We start from the raw sequence: 14,741 nt of genomic DNA on the forward strand, positions 1-14,741 counted from the left end.
GTTGCACCGATACCACTTTTTTAAGACCGAGTACAAGTACCGATACTTTTTTCAAATACTCACCGATACCAATTACCGATACTTTTTTTTTATGTTATGACAGTTTACCAAGCACAATACAGACTAATGATTTCAGATCGCTTCTTTATAATTATGAACTGTAACTCAAGACATTTTAAAATAATAAAACAGTTTTATGTGCTTGTTGTCACAAAGTTCACAGAACATGTTGATAAATAAAAATATTACAATAACAATAATAACAACAATAAATAACAGCTGCAGCAGCTGGGGCTGAAAAGCTACAATTTAAAGGGGTGATTACTGGATGCAATTGGGTTGTAGGGTGCCTATATAACTCATCAATCTGACATTTGTACTTAATAAAAAGTAATATCATTTAATTCTGAAAATAATATTGGGGAAGGAGTACCCAGTAATCCCATTTGAGACAAATGGGGCATTTGCATTCTACTGACTCAACAGAAAATAGGGCTGGTCTTCATATTTTTCCAGGGCTGCTTTTTATTCCCAGTCCAGCCCTGGCTAAGGATGTTCCTTAGAGTACAGTATGTTTTGAGCATAATTGTGCAAGATGAGAACTAGCAGTATAACAGGTAATCTAGCAATTAGAATAATTTTTCAAAAGTTAGTGGCAAGTTCTTATTAAGGAACAGAAGCATCTCTGCATGTTCAGCTATAAGTCTGTTTCTGCTATCAGTAAGGACGTTTGACGCCAAGCTGAACAGTCTTTCACTTGTCACATTACTGCATGGGTCAGAAAGATATTTTTGGGCCATTAAATCTGTTTATTAACTGCCCAGTACCTCAGGGGTTTGTCTGAATGAGGTACAGTAATCTCTCCCAGGTAGGCTTCCAGCTTTAAAGTAGCAGCTTTTGGAGCACTGCTCTGACGTACAATAATACAAATAACAGCAATTTGTATTGGTAGAACAGAAGTGAACAATTCTCCACTCCAGCTTAAAATGAAATGGGAGCATGCAGTTTGAAAAACGTCACAACGTCACAAGATGGCGTATGGGTAGGAATTGGAGGTATCGGTTTAAGTATCGGTGCATTTGCACGAGTACAAGTACTCATGCAAATACTTGGTATCCGCACCGATACCGATACTAGTATCGGTATTGGTGCAACCCTATTAATAATACACATAACAAACAAGTGGGGAAGAACTTTCTACATTAAAGAACCTTACATATTGTTATGGGACTACCAAAAGTACAGACTAGTCCGGGATGTAAGTTCCAGCTTCAATCTGTCAACAGACAGTAAGTTATGTATTACCCGAGCCGATTCCGGATTCCCCATAGTTAATGAATTTGTGTGGGGAGGTCAATTCCATTTGCAAAGTTTTCCTGTGTGGAAGTCAGTAATTCTCAATCATGGGGATCATCCATGCTCGTTTAGATAGGTAGGTAGAGCAGATGCGAACCATACTATGCGAGAGAAAATCCGTGTCTAGAAAAAACACCAAATATATCCCTGGGGTCGCTGCAGAAGGCCTGAGTGTATCAGATGTTTCCTGTACGATTGTGCCAGACTTAACAACAGGATTTCCTCTCCCGATTCTATCTACCGACGTTCCAGAGGCAATTGTCTCCTGCACAAATAGGACACTCCAGAGCTCTAAGGCCACATCAGGCATACAAGGATGTTCATACCAGGTAGGTACTTTTGGCATCTGGCTGTCTTGTTGATATATTCTGTACGGCAGCCCCTCTCCACCATCGAGCCATGTAGCTGGGTCATCAAAAGGCAGAATACTCTCTGGGCGTTCGGCAGACCCAGTATTTGTGACCTCATCTTCCAAAGTGGCTAGGGGTCTATTGGTCTCAGCCACCTCAATCCTCCCAGGAAAATCTTGTTTTGGTAACTTTCACACTTTAGATAGTGCAAACAACTTACCAATGTATTAGTTTTCTAATTTGCTTCATTCTCTTGGTATTCTTTGATGAAAACCATAACTTGGCAGGCTCAGGTGCAGCAATGCACTACTGGGAGCTATCGGCTAATTGGTGGCTGCACACATATTCCTTTTGTCATCAGTTCACCAGATGTATTCAGCTAACTCCCAGTAGTGCATTGCTGCTCATTCAACAAAGGAAATCAAGAGAATGAAGCCAATTTAAGAATGTAAGTAAAGTGGAAAGCTGTTTAAAATGTTATGTCCTATCTGAATCACAAAAGAAAAAAAATCTGTTTTTATGACCTCTGTCTGCCACTGTCCTTTTAGTAAAGTGACTCCCCAGGACTTCCTGTACCCCCAAACTGCCTATGTCCCCCCTTAGAACACCCGCAATACTACATCCACCCACTGTGGGCTAGAATATAAGTGAGGCGTTTTCAGGGTGATTCAATTTTAATGTGCACGTCCCGTTTTGTGCATATTGCAGGTCACAAGTAAAAATGATGCAGCTTCGCAGTAAAAAAAAAAAAAAAAAAGCCAAAGTTGTGATCACATTTTCTCAATCCCCGTAAACTTTAATAGAGCCTCATTTTAATTTAAAATTACACTGCCGCTAGCTCGCATTAACCGGAGTGCAGGATCGCATTTTCTTTCTAATGTTTTATTTTTTAGTTCTGCAGAGCAGTCACCACACCGGAGCAATATTTATCAAGCGCATGGAGAATTCTCTGGGTAATTCTCATATAGGTCCTCCTCAGTTCCCTTTTAGAGAAGCACATCTGTGCGCTGAAATTTATCAAAAAATGTTTTGTTTTTGGTATTTTTTACATGGGCGAGCTGAGAAGATAAATTTCTCCAGTCCAATTATTGTCTGCGCGTTATTTTTCAATGAAAATAAGTAATTATTCTTCATATAAGTCGTATATGAAATATGAACCAATAGCAATATTTATACAGCCCCACTAGTAGTTTTCTTAAAGCCCCTCTTCAAAAAAACAATCATAAAAGTAAATAGATCTGTTTTTATTATTTTGAAATTCTATTTTTGCTCTTCTATAAATATTTTTGCGCTCCAATATATAAACAGTATATTTTTTTTTGCACTTTATATATATTATATATATATTTATTTGCCCTCCAATATACATTGTTATTGCACTTCATAATATATTATTTTTGTACCTTGTTGAGCCCTTTTTTTTTTCTAACATTGCTTCTACAACTGGTAGAGAATAGATTTCTAAAGCTGTTTTCCACAGTAGTTATGGAGAACTTTAACGGCTATTGGATAAATTAAATGATACATTTGTAACAAGTCAAACGAATGAGGCGTACTATAGTAAATACAACTGACACAATCTAATTTTTTTTGGTGCACCTTTGAGCCAAGGAGAACGGGAATAGAGTAGGAGAATTTTACAGTGGAACTTGCCTAATTTTAGCTGCATTTTTGAATGATAAATAGGGGCATTTATTTGTGTGTGCGCATTTTTAGGCACAAATATAAAGAGAATAGCAATTATAACTCAGTGTGGCACATGCAAGCAAATAAATGAGAATAAAGTGACAGAGACCTCATAATGTTTTTGAGTTATCCCCCAAATGGGGTCAAGAATGGGCAGGAAGTAAAGTGTAGAATCAAAACATATTGAAAAAGTGGAGCACTGTATAAATGCACACAAAAATTATTTATTGAAACAAAAAATAAAATAAGAAATAAAACTTTGCAAGTACAGAAAATAGCTTGACATGTTTCGGCGTGCGCTGTCCTCAGAAGCCTAATCATACAACACACACCTGCATCTCAATAAAGGTATCAACAACCCCTGATTGGCTTCCACAGCCATCTCTATTTAACTATTTAGTTTCCACAACAATTTCTCAGTCTGAGAAAGCTCCTATTTGGCAAAAATTGACCTCTCAATTATCTTTGATTATAAGACACATACCCAGTACAGTGGCAATTTAATGTGCCACCAACAAGTTTGTATTCGTTAAGCCAATTGCTACATTATATAGTATTTGATAAAACATTTATTTCATACCACACTATATACTTATGTATTTACTAACTGATCCACCATCATTGTGATTATAATTTCCATTACCTTATTCTATATTTTTGAAAGCATAATGTTAACTTGCTTAATATATTTTATTTTTAGGGTATATACTTCAATATTTGTTAACTCCCCTTTTACTCTTTCGGACCATCATCTCCTCACTTGTAACATCAAATCCCTCACTACAACTCTCCCTCCTTCTACCCCTCAGACCAAACTTCACAGAAGCATCAAGTCATTAGATCAGAAACAGCTCGCTAGCTCTCTCGAACCTCTCCTCTCTTCCATCCCCTCCTTTTCCTGCCCTGATGAATCTATCTGCCACTATAAATCCACCCTTACATTGGTGACAATCTGGCCCCACCTACCATAGCTCAGAAATCATACACTCATCCTCAGCCCCAGCATACTCCTCTGACACGGTACCTACGCAGATGTTCCCGTACTGCTGATCGACACTGGAGAAAATCTCGAAGTTCAGCTGACTTTCTTCACTACAAGTTCATCTTGAACTCTTACTATTCTGCCCTTAATCTATATAAGCAACATTACTTCACTCTTATCTCTACTCTTTCTTCAAACCCAAAACGTCTGTTCTCCACGTTAAATACTCTTCTCAGCACACCCCCACCTCCTACTACAATTTCTCTCTCAGCTCAAGATTTTGCCAGCTACTTCAATAACAAAATAGACTCCATCAGAAATTAAATCAGCTCCAACATTCTACCGATCTTAAACCCCCTCAAAACTTCACTATCATCCAAACCCCACATAGCCATAAATGTATCTCTTTTGCCCCTGTTACAGAGGATGAAATTTCTGCCCTTATATTATCCTTTCACCTCACTACCTGTCCCCTTGACACTATCCCCTCACAGCTACTCCCCGCCCTCTCTTCTACCCTTACCCCTATAATCACACACATCTTCAACCTCTCCCTCAGCACTGGTATATTTCCCTCATATCTTAAACACTCACTGATCACACCGATCCTCAAAACACCAACTCTCGACCCAACGTCCCCATCCAACTACCGCCATATTTCCCTACTCCCTCTTGCCTCAAAGCTTCTCGAAAAGCTAGTATATGTACGTCTATCCCACTTCCTTACACTAAACTCCCTCCTTGACCCACTGCATTCTGGATTTCACCCCCACCACTCCACTGAGACAGCAATTGTTAAGGTTACCAATGACCTACTAACAGCAAAATCCAAAGGCCATTTCTCTCTGCTTATTCTCCTTGATCTGTCTGCAGCCTTTGATACTGTTGACCACCCTCTTTTGCTCCAAACCATCCAATCCTTCGGCATTTGCGACACAGCTCTCTCGTGGTTCTCTTCCTATCTGTCTAACCGCACCTTTAGTGTAGCCTTCTCTGGGGCATCCTCTGCCCCGTTACCACTTTCTGTTGGGGTACCGCAAGGCTCTGTCCTTGGTCCCCTTTTCTTCTCAATCTACACATAGAGGCCAATGTATGAAAGGTCTTGCGGACCTGATCCGACAGTGGGGATCAAGTCCGCAAGACCTTGCTGAATGCAGAGAGCAATACGCTCTCCATATTCAGCATTGCACCAGCAGCTCACAAGAGCTGCTGGTGCAACACTGCCCCCTGCTGACTCGCGGCCAATCGGCTGCTAGCAGGGGGGTGTCAATCAACCCGATCATACTCGATCTGGTTGAATTGCAGCGATTTCTGTCCGCCTCATCAGAGCAGCCGGACAGGGTTATGGAGCAGTGGTCTTTAGAATGCTGCTTCATAGCTGCTGTTTCTGGCGAGTCTGAAGACTCGCCAGAAACTCGGCCCTTCAAGCTCCATACAGAGCTTGATAAAAGGGCCTCATCATATTTAGGTTCCTTAATAAAGTCCCATGGGTTTTAATACCATTTGTATGCAGATGACACCTAAATCTACCTCTCTGCACTAGACCTATCTTCTTCCTTGCAAACCTGTGTCACTAATTGTCTTTTTCATATCTCATCTTAGATGTCCTCTCACTAACTTAAGGTAAATCTTTTCAAAACTGAGCTCCTTATTTTCCCCTTCTTCAAAAATCTCCACCCCCAACTTCTCTATAACTGTCGATAACTTCATCAATACCCCTACCCCACATGCTTGATGTCTTGGAGTCACACTTGACTCAGATCTTTCTTTCACTCCTCACATTCAGTCCTTGGCTAAAGCCTGCTGCTTTCACCATAAAAACATCTCTAAAATTAGACATTTCCCTTCACAAGACACAACTAAGATTCTAATCCACTTTCTCATCCTTTCCCACCTCGATTACTGCAACTCCATCCTCTCTGGTCTCCCTAGCTGCTGCCTAGCTCCTTTACAATCCATAATGAATGCCTTTGTTAGGCTTATCTTCCTTACACGTCGCTCTTCATCTGCCGCACCTCTCTGCCAATCCCTTCACTGGCTAACTCTTACCTCCAGGCTTAAACACAAAATTCTCACTCTGACATACAAAGCCCTCAACTGCACTGCTCCCCCATACTTCTCAGACCTTGTCTCCAGATACTCTCCCTCCCAAACCCTTCAGTCTGCCCATGATCTCCTACTCTCCTCCTCTCATGTTACCTCATCACATTCCCGTTTACAAGACTTCTCCAGACTGGCTCCCATCTTGTGGAATTTTCGGCCTCGCTCCACAAGACTCTCCCCTAGTTTTGAAATCTTCAAGAACTCCCTCAACCTCATCTAACCTTTCCTAACTCCACTGCTATCCCCTTGAATCCCCTAGCATGTAACCCTATGAGCCCAGCTGTTTGTAGATCACCCGCATAAGAGCCGATTACAACAGTGCAACTCTCGGCAGGGACCTATACCCATTTGACCCCCTTTAAATGTTACCTTGTGTACCGCCTATGTTTATAGCTGAATCTGCTGGCGCTCTACAAATACCTGATAATAATAATATTTTTAACGCCATACATTGATAATTTCAGCCTCAGTGTTAAATTCCAAAGGTATTCTTGTACGAAGTGTAAAAATCCAAAAGGTTTCTCTTCTAGAAAGAAGGACATCAATATTTCCTCCTTTTAGGGATCTTTTTACACTATCTATCACTTCCATTTGAATGACTGAACCTGACAGTCATGTAACTCTATAAAGTGCGCAGCTAATGCAGAACATGTATTGCAAGTGGAAATGTCATTAAGGTGCTGCCTAATGTGAACCCTTACCTCTATGGTGGTCATACCCATGTACTGTTTATTACAATACGTACAATTAAAGAAGAACTAAAGTGTAGCTTATCATTGACTGACACAGTAATAAACCAATTAAGAATGACATTGCTGGATTGCTATTGGATAGTCCCTTTCCCATCTGCACAGGAAGTTGACCAAATTGTTCTTGTTCCAAATTATAGAATATTTGTGATTTTTTCTATTTGTAACCAGATACACATGTCTAGCAAATTCCCAGAATACATGATTTACCACTTTTTGGTTAAGTGTCATAAAACATTTCTTCATGTGTTTTAACCTACAAGCTTCAGTGAAGAACCTTTGTTATGGAGAAGACTGTCTTTTCAAGTTGTATATGTGTAGGTAGTGATGTCGCGAATAGTTCGCCAGCGAATAGTTCCCGGTGAACATAGCATGTTCGCATTCGCCAAGGCTGGCGAACATATGCAATGTTCGGTCCGCCCCTATTCGTCATCATTGAGTAAACTTTGACCCTGTACCTCACAGTCAGAAGACACATTACAGCCAATCAGCAGCAGACCCTCCCTCCCAGACCCTCCCACCTCCTGGACAGCATCCATTTTAGATTCATTTGGAAGCTGCATTCTTAGTGAGAGGAGGGACAGTGTAGCTGCTGCTGATTTAATAGGGAAATCGATAGCTAGGCTAGTGTATTCAGTGTCCACTACAGTCCTGAAGGACTCATCTGATCTCTGCTGTAAGGACAGCACCCCAAAAAGCCCTTTTTAGGGCTAGAACATCAGTCTGCTTTTTTTTTCCCTGTGTAATCTAATTGCATTTGCCTGCCTGCCAGCGTGTGTGTCAGGCTCACAGCGTATACTGTGCCCACTTGCCCAGTGCCACCACTCATATTTGTTGTAACAGTAGTGTACATTTAAAAAAAACAACACTTTTTTGACTGTGAAATAATAGCAGTCAGTTTCCTTCACACGTGTGTGTTTCAGTGCCTGACAGGGCACAGTGTCACACCAGTGCAACTCATATCTAGTGTAACAGTAGTGTACATTTAAAAAAAAAAAAAACACTTTTTTGACTGTGAAATAATAGCAGTCAGTTTCCTTCACACGTGTGCGTTTCAGTGCCTGCCACTGGGGCACAGTGTCACACCAGTGCAACTCATATCTGTTGTAACAGTAGTGTACATTTAAAAAACAACACTTTTTTGACTGTGAAATAATAGCAGTCAGTTTCCTTCACACGTGTGCGTTTCAGGGCCTGTCAGGGCACAGTGTCACACCAGTGCAACTAATATCTGGTGTAACAGTAGTGTACATTTAAAAAAACAACACTTTTTTGACTGTGAAATAATAGCAGTCAGTTTACTTCACACGTGTGCGTTTCAGTGCCTGCCAGGTTACAGTGTCACACCAGTGCAACTCATATCTGGTGTAACAGTAGTGTACATTAAAAATAAAACTAGAAATTTGACTGTGAAATAATAGCAATCAGTTTCCTTCACACGTGTGCGTTTCAGGGCCTGACAGGGCACAGTTCTGAGGACATAGTTGACTAGCTACCACAGGACACCCAATCTTCTACAGCTTCCGCTCGGAACCTTGACGCACCATCCTCCTCCAGCTTAGCTTCAGGCACCTCTCAAGTTACCACTTGCCAGCCTGCCGCCACCACCAACACTAGCACCACAGCCGCTTCACTTCATCTGTGAGAGGAGTTATTTACACATCAGTTGGAAGAAATGAGTGATAGTGATGCGCAACCATTCTTGCAAGAGGATGTAGATAGCAGGGATATGTCTCAGTCAGGCAACATTACACACATGGACGTACGGTGTGATGATGATGATGATATTGTACCCGCTGCTGCTTCCTTTGCTGAGTTGTCAGATACAAGTAAAGCGGTTGATGATGACGATGCGTCCGTGGATGTCACGTGGGTGCCCGTTAGAAGAGAAGAAGAAGAGGGGGAAAGTTCAGATGGGGAGACAGCAAGGAGGAGGAGACGAGTTGGAAGCAGGGGGAGGTCGTTGCAAGGAGCTAGTGGCACAGTCAGACAGCATGCATCAGCACCCGGGGTCAGCCAGACAGCACGCCAATCAACGCATGCTGTTGCCACCACCAGAATGCCGTCATTGTAGAGCTCAGCAGTGTGGCATTTTTTTGTGTGTGTCTATCTCTGACAACAGCAATGCCATTTGCAACCTGTGCCAAAAGAAACTGAGTCGCGGGAAGTCCAACACCCACCTAGGTACAACTGCTTTGCGAAGGCACATGATCGCACATCACAAACGCCTATGGGATCAACACATGAGTACAAGCAGCACACAAACTCAAAGCCGCCATCCTCCTCCTGGTCCAGCATCTTCAGCCACGTCAACCACTGCTGTCCTCCTTGCCCCCTCTCAACCATCCACCACTACGTGTCTCGCCTTGAGCAGTTCCTGCTCATCTGCCCACAGTCAGGTGTCTGTCAAGGACATGTTTGAGCGTAAGAAGCCAATGTCACAAAGTCACCCCCTTGCCCGGCATCTGACAGCTGGCTTGTCTGAACTCTTAGCCCGCCAGCTTTTACCATACATTGGGACACCGCAGTGGAAGGTACCCGGCCGAAATTTCTTTGCACAAAAGGCAATCCCCAACCTGTACTCGATTGTGCAAAAGGAAGTAATGGCATGTCTGGCACACAGTGTTGGGGCAAGGGTCCATCTGACCACTGATACCTGGTCTGCAAAGCATGGTCAGGGCAGGTATATCACCTACACTGCGCATTGGGTAAACCTGCTGACGGCTGCCAAGCATGGAATGCGTGGCTCTGCAGAGGAGTTGGTGACACCGCCACGACTTGCAGGCAGGCCTGCTGCCACCTCCTCTACTCCTCCTACTCCATCCTCTTCCATAACCTCCTCAGCTGAGTCCTCTTCTGCTGCTGCATCTTGCTCCACATCAACGGCACCCCCCCAGCTCCCCAGGTACTATTCCACATCCCGGATATGGCAGTGTCACGCCGTCTTGGGGTTGACTTGCCTGAAAGCAGAGAGTCACACCGGACCAGCACTCCTGTCCGCCCTGAACGCACAGGTGGATCAGTGGCTGACTCCGCACCAACTGGAGATCGGCAAAGTGGTTTGTGACAACGGAAGAAATTTGGTGGCGGCATTGAATTTGGGCAAGTTGACACATGTGCCGTGCATGGCACATGTGTGTAATCTGATCGTACAACGCTTTGTGCATAAGTACCCAGGCTTACAGGATGTCCTGAAGCAGGCCAGGAAGGTGTGTGGCCATTTCAGGCGTTCCTACATGGCCATGGCGCACTTTTCAGGTGTCCAGCGGCGAAACAACATGCCAGTGAGGCGCTTGATTTTTGACAGCCCGACACGTTGGAATTCAAAACTCCTAATGTTCGACCACCTGATCCAACAAGAAAAAGTCATTAACGACTATTTGTATGACCGGGGTGCTAGGACAGCCTCTGTGGAGCTGGGAATTTTTTTGCCACGTTACTGGACGCTAATGCGCAATGCATGTAGGCTCATGCGTCCTTTTGAGGAGGTGACAAACCTAGTCAGTCGCACCGAAGGCACCATCAGTGACATCATACCATTTGTTTTCTTCCTGGAGCGTGCCCTGCGAAGAGTGCTGGATCAGGCCGTAGATGAGCGTGAAGAGGAAGAGTTGTGGTCACCATCACCACCAGAAACAGCCTTATCAGCATCGCTTGCTGGACCTGCGGCAACGCTGGAAGAGGATTGTGAGGAAGAGGAGTCAGAGGAGGAATGTGGCTTTGAGGAGGAGTAGGAAGACCAACCACAACAGGCATCCCAGGGTGCTCGTTGTCACCTATCTGGTACCCGTGGTGTTGTACGTGGCTGGGGGGAAGAACATACCTTCGGCAAGATCACTGAGGACGAGGAACGGGCCATGAGTAGCTCGGCATCCAACCTTGTGCAAATGGGGTCTTTCATGCTGTCGTGCCTGTTGAGGGACCCTCGTATAAAAAGGATGAAGGAGAACGACCTGTACTGGGTGTCCATGCTACTAGATCCCCGGTATAAGCATAAAGTGCCTGAAATGTTACAGAATTACTGCAAGTCGGAAAGGATGCAGCAGTTCTAAAATAAATTAAAAAGTATACTTTACACAGCGTATAAGGGTGATGTCACAGCACAACGGGAATCTAACAGTGGAAGAGGTGAAAGTAATCCTCCTCCTCCCACGACCACGCCGGCAAGGACAGGACGCTTTACAGACGTGTTGTTGATGGAGGACATGCAGAGCTTTTTAAGTCCTACGCATCGCCACAGCCCTTCGGGGTCCACCCTCAGAGAACGACTCGACCGACAGGTAGCAGACTACCTCGCCTTACCTGCAGAGATCGACACTCTGAGGAGTGATGAACCCCTTGACTACTGGGTGTGCAGGCTTGACCTGTGGCCTGAGCTATCCCAATTTGCGATAGAACTTCTGGCCTGCCCCGCTTCAAGTGTCCTGTCAGAAAGGACCTTCAGTGCAGCAGGAGGTATTGTCACTGAGAAGAGAAGTCGCCTAGGTCAAAAAAGTCTAGATTACCTCACCTTTATTAAGATGAATGAGGGATGGATCCCGAAGGGACTGACAGTGGGCGATACATTTGACTAAAAAAGGCCTGATGGGATGAGTTGCCTTGGGCTAAAAATGGTCCACACGCTGCTGTATTTTATCTCTGAATGCCGGATGACTTGCGTGACTTATCCGCCACCAACTAGGGTTCAAGCCGCAATGTTTTAGGGCACTTTCTGCCTGGGAAACAAACATCAATTTTTCTGTCCGCGGCTGCAACAATACCTAATTTTTCAGGCATGTGTACATGCCTAATTTTTCTGGCCTCTGGTGCTGCACTGTGGCTTCAAAAACCAAACCAATAAAAAAGGCACATAACAGGGATTAAACTGATAAGAATAGTACTACTTAACACACCACTCCTATCTGGTGGCACATTAGATTGCACGCGCAGTGCCCCAAATTTGAAGTAGGAGGTCCGACCAAGCATCTTTTTCCATCTCCCGGTTCCTAAAATCGATGCCATATACACGTCACCTGATAGGGGACGTAACAGGGATTAAACTGATAGGAATAGTACTACTTAACACACCTTATAATAACGCAGAGAGAGACAATGCAGAGAGAGGAGTCTGAAGAAGAGGAGTCAGAGGAGGAAGGTGGCTTTGAGACCAAACACAGCAGGCGTCCCAGGGGGCTTGTTGTCACCTTTCGGGGAGCCTTGGTGTTGTACGTGGCTGGGTGGAGGAAGAGACCTTCAATGACATCAATGAGGACAAGGAACGGGACATGGCTAGCTTGGTATCCAACCTTGCGCAAATGGGGTGTTTGCGGTGCGTTAAACGGGGAGTTTGGTCTGTCACTTTGAAGCGGGCGTAACCCTTACACTACCTGATCGATACAACATCATACCTGGTGTTTTAAAGCACGTTATTCCAAACAATTTAGGAATGTTAGGTGATTTATGCCCTTTATGGATTAAAACCAGACTCTGCATCAACTATGTAATTTTCCGTGGGAGTTTTGCCATGGATCCCCCTCCGGCACGCCACAGTCCAGGTGTTAGTCCCCTTGAAACAACTTTTCTATCACTATTGTTGCCATAAAGAGTCCCTGTGGGTTTTAAAATTCGCCTGCCTATTGAAGTCAATGGCGGTTCGCCCCGTTTCGCCCCTTCGCGAACATTTGTGGAAGTTCGCGTTCGCCGTTCGCAAACCCAAATTTTTATGTTTGCAACATCACTATGTGTAGGAGTTGGCAATTTATTCTTGATATCACTTTTTATCTCACATATATTCACAATTGAGTGTTGGGTTAAACACATATGTAAAGTCAGCCTCAGAGGAATGCATCATTGACTAAAGGCATATGTGTGTAGCCACCAATCACGCTCTAGCTCCCAGTAGCGCTTTGCTGCTTTTTAATAAAGGAAACCAAACTATCAAAGTAAATTTGTGAATAGAAGTATATTGTTCTATATGAACCATAAAAGTTTAAAGGGATATGAAGCCCATAATATATTCTTATTATTCGGATAAAGCATGTGATTTTAAACAGCTTTCTAATTTACTTCTATTATCAATTTTTCTTTGTTCTCTTGGTATCTTTTGTTGAAAAGCAGGGGCGTGAGTTTAGGAGCCGGCCCATTTCTGGAGCACTATATGGCAGCAATTTTGCAAGAATGTTATCCATTTGCAAGAGCACTATATGGCAGCACTATTTCCTGTCATTTAGTGCTCCAGATGCCTACCTAAGTATCTCTTCAACACATAATTTTAATGGAACGAAGCAGATTTGATAATAGAAGTAAATTGGAAACTTTTTAAAAATGGTCTGTTCTGTCTGAATCACAAAATACATTTTTTGGGTTTCGTGTTTCTTTAATTTTGACTTTCACATCTTTTGATGTTAATTAGCACAAACACAGACGTTTACTATAATAAAATGCCAATAAGAGACAAAGAATAAAGCCTTTACCATGTCAATAGATAATCGCAAACTGATGGTATATTTTGAAACGGTAAGGTGTACCAAGACATATATGATGTGTGGGGCTATATCACACACATAATTACTGAATCTGTGTTTAACTGAAAATGTCTCCAAACAATAGGCTTATTCCAGATCATATTACCTCATTTGATGTATGAAAAAGTTACCCAAATGCTTCCTCATTCTTGTCTAAATTGTATAAAGCAGATTTCTGCTATGAGCTTCAATCATTCATGCAACAGACAGCAGAGCTGCTCAGGAGAGACAGAGAAGTACAAGAGTAACGTAAAACATTTCAGTAAACTACTTATCCCTTAATGGAACAGTGAACGTTGAAACATGGAACATTTCTCAACACCATCCAATCAAGAATCTCCTGAAGATACATTGGAACGTGGTATTCCAGAGCAACCCAATGCTTATCCAATGGCAAAAGTAGATTCTCTTCCAGAGTACCCTCAGAACAATACAACAATGGTCAATTCTCTCCCAGCGTACCCCCGTGCTAATCCAATGCCTGTGGCCAGCTCTTTTCCAGCGTAGCCCCATGCTAATCCAATGTCTGTGGCCGGCTCTCTTCCAGCGTACCCCCGTGCTAATCCAATGTCTGTGGCAGGCTCTCTTCCAGCATACCCTTGTGCTAATATACCAATAATGGTTTATACTCAACCACCACCATTTACATCAGTCATAACTACAACATCACAAAATTATGATCCAGAAGAATCTTTCAAAGATTATAGGACATTCTCTATTATAACTACAGCAGTATGCTGTACCTAGGGAACTTAAGGGACTACAAGTGAGGAATATCAGGGGATACAAATGGGGAATATTAGGGGGTAAAAATCAGGCTGTACAACTGGGGAATGTATTGGGGGTAAAATTGTGGAACATCAGGCTGTACAAGTGGGGAATGTTTGGGGTAAAATTGTGGGACATCAGGCTGTACAAGTGGGGAATGCTTTGGGGGTAAAAGTGTGGAACATCAGGGGCTGTACAAGTGGGGAATGTTTAGAAGGTAGGCATGAGGAGCTTAAAGGGCTAC

The sequence above is a fragment of the Bombina bombina genome, chromosome 8 (genome assembly GCF_027579735.1).
Source record: "Bombina bombina isolate aBomBom1 chromosome 8, aBomBom1.pri, whole genome shotgun sequence".
Lineage (NCBI taxonomy): Eukaryota > Metazoa > Chordata > Amphibia > Anura > Bombinatoridae > Bombina > Bombina bombina.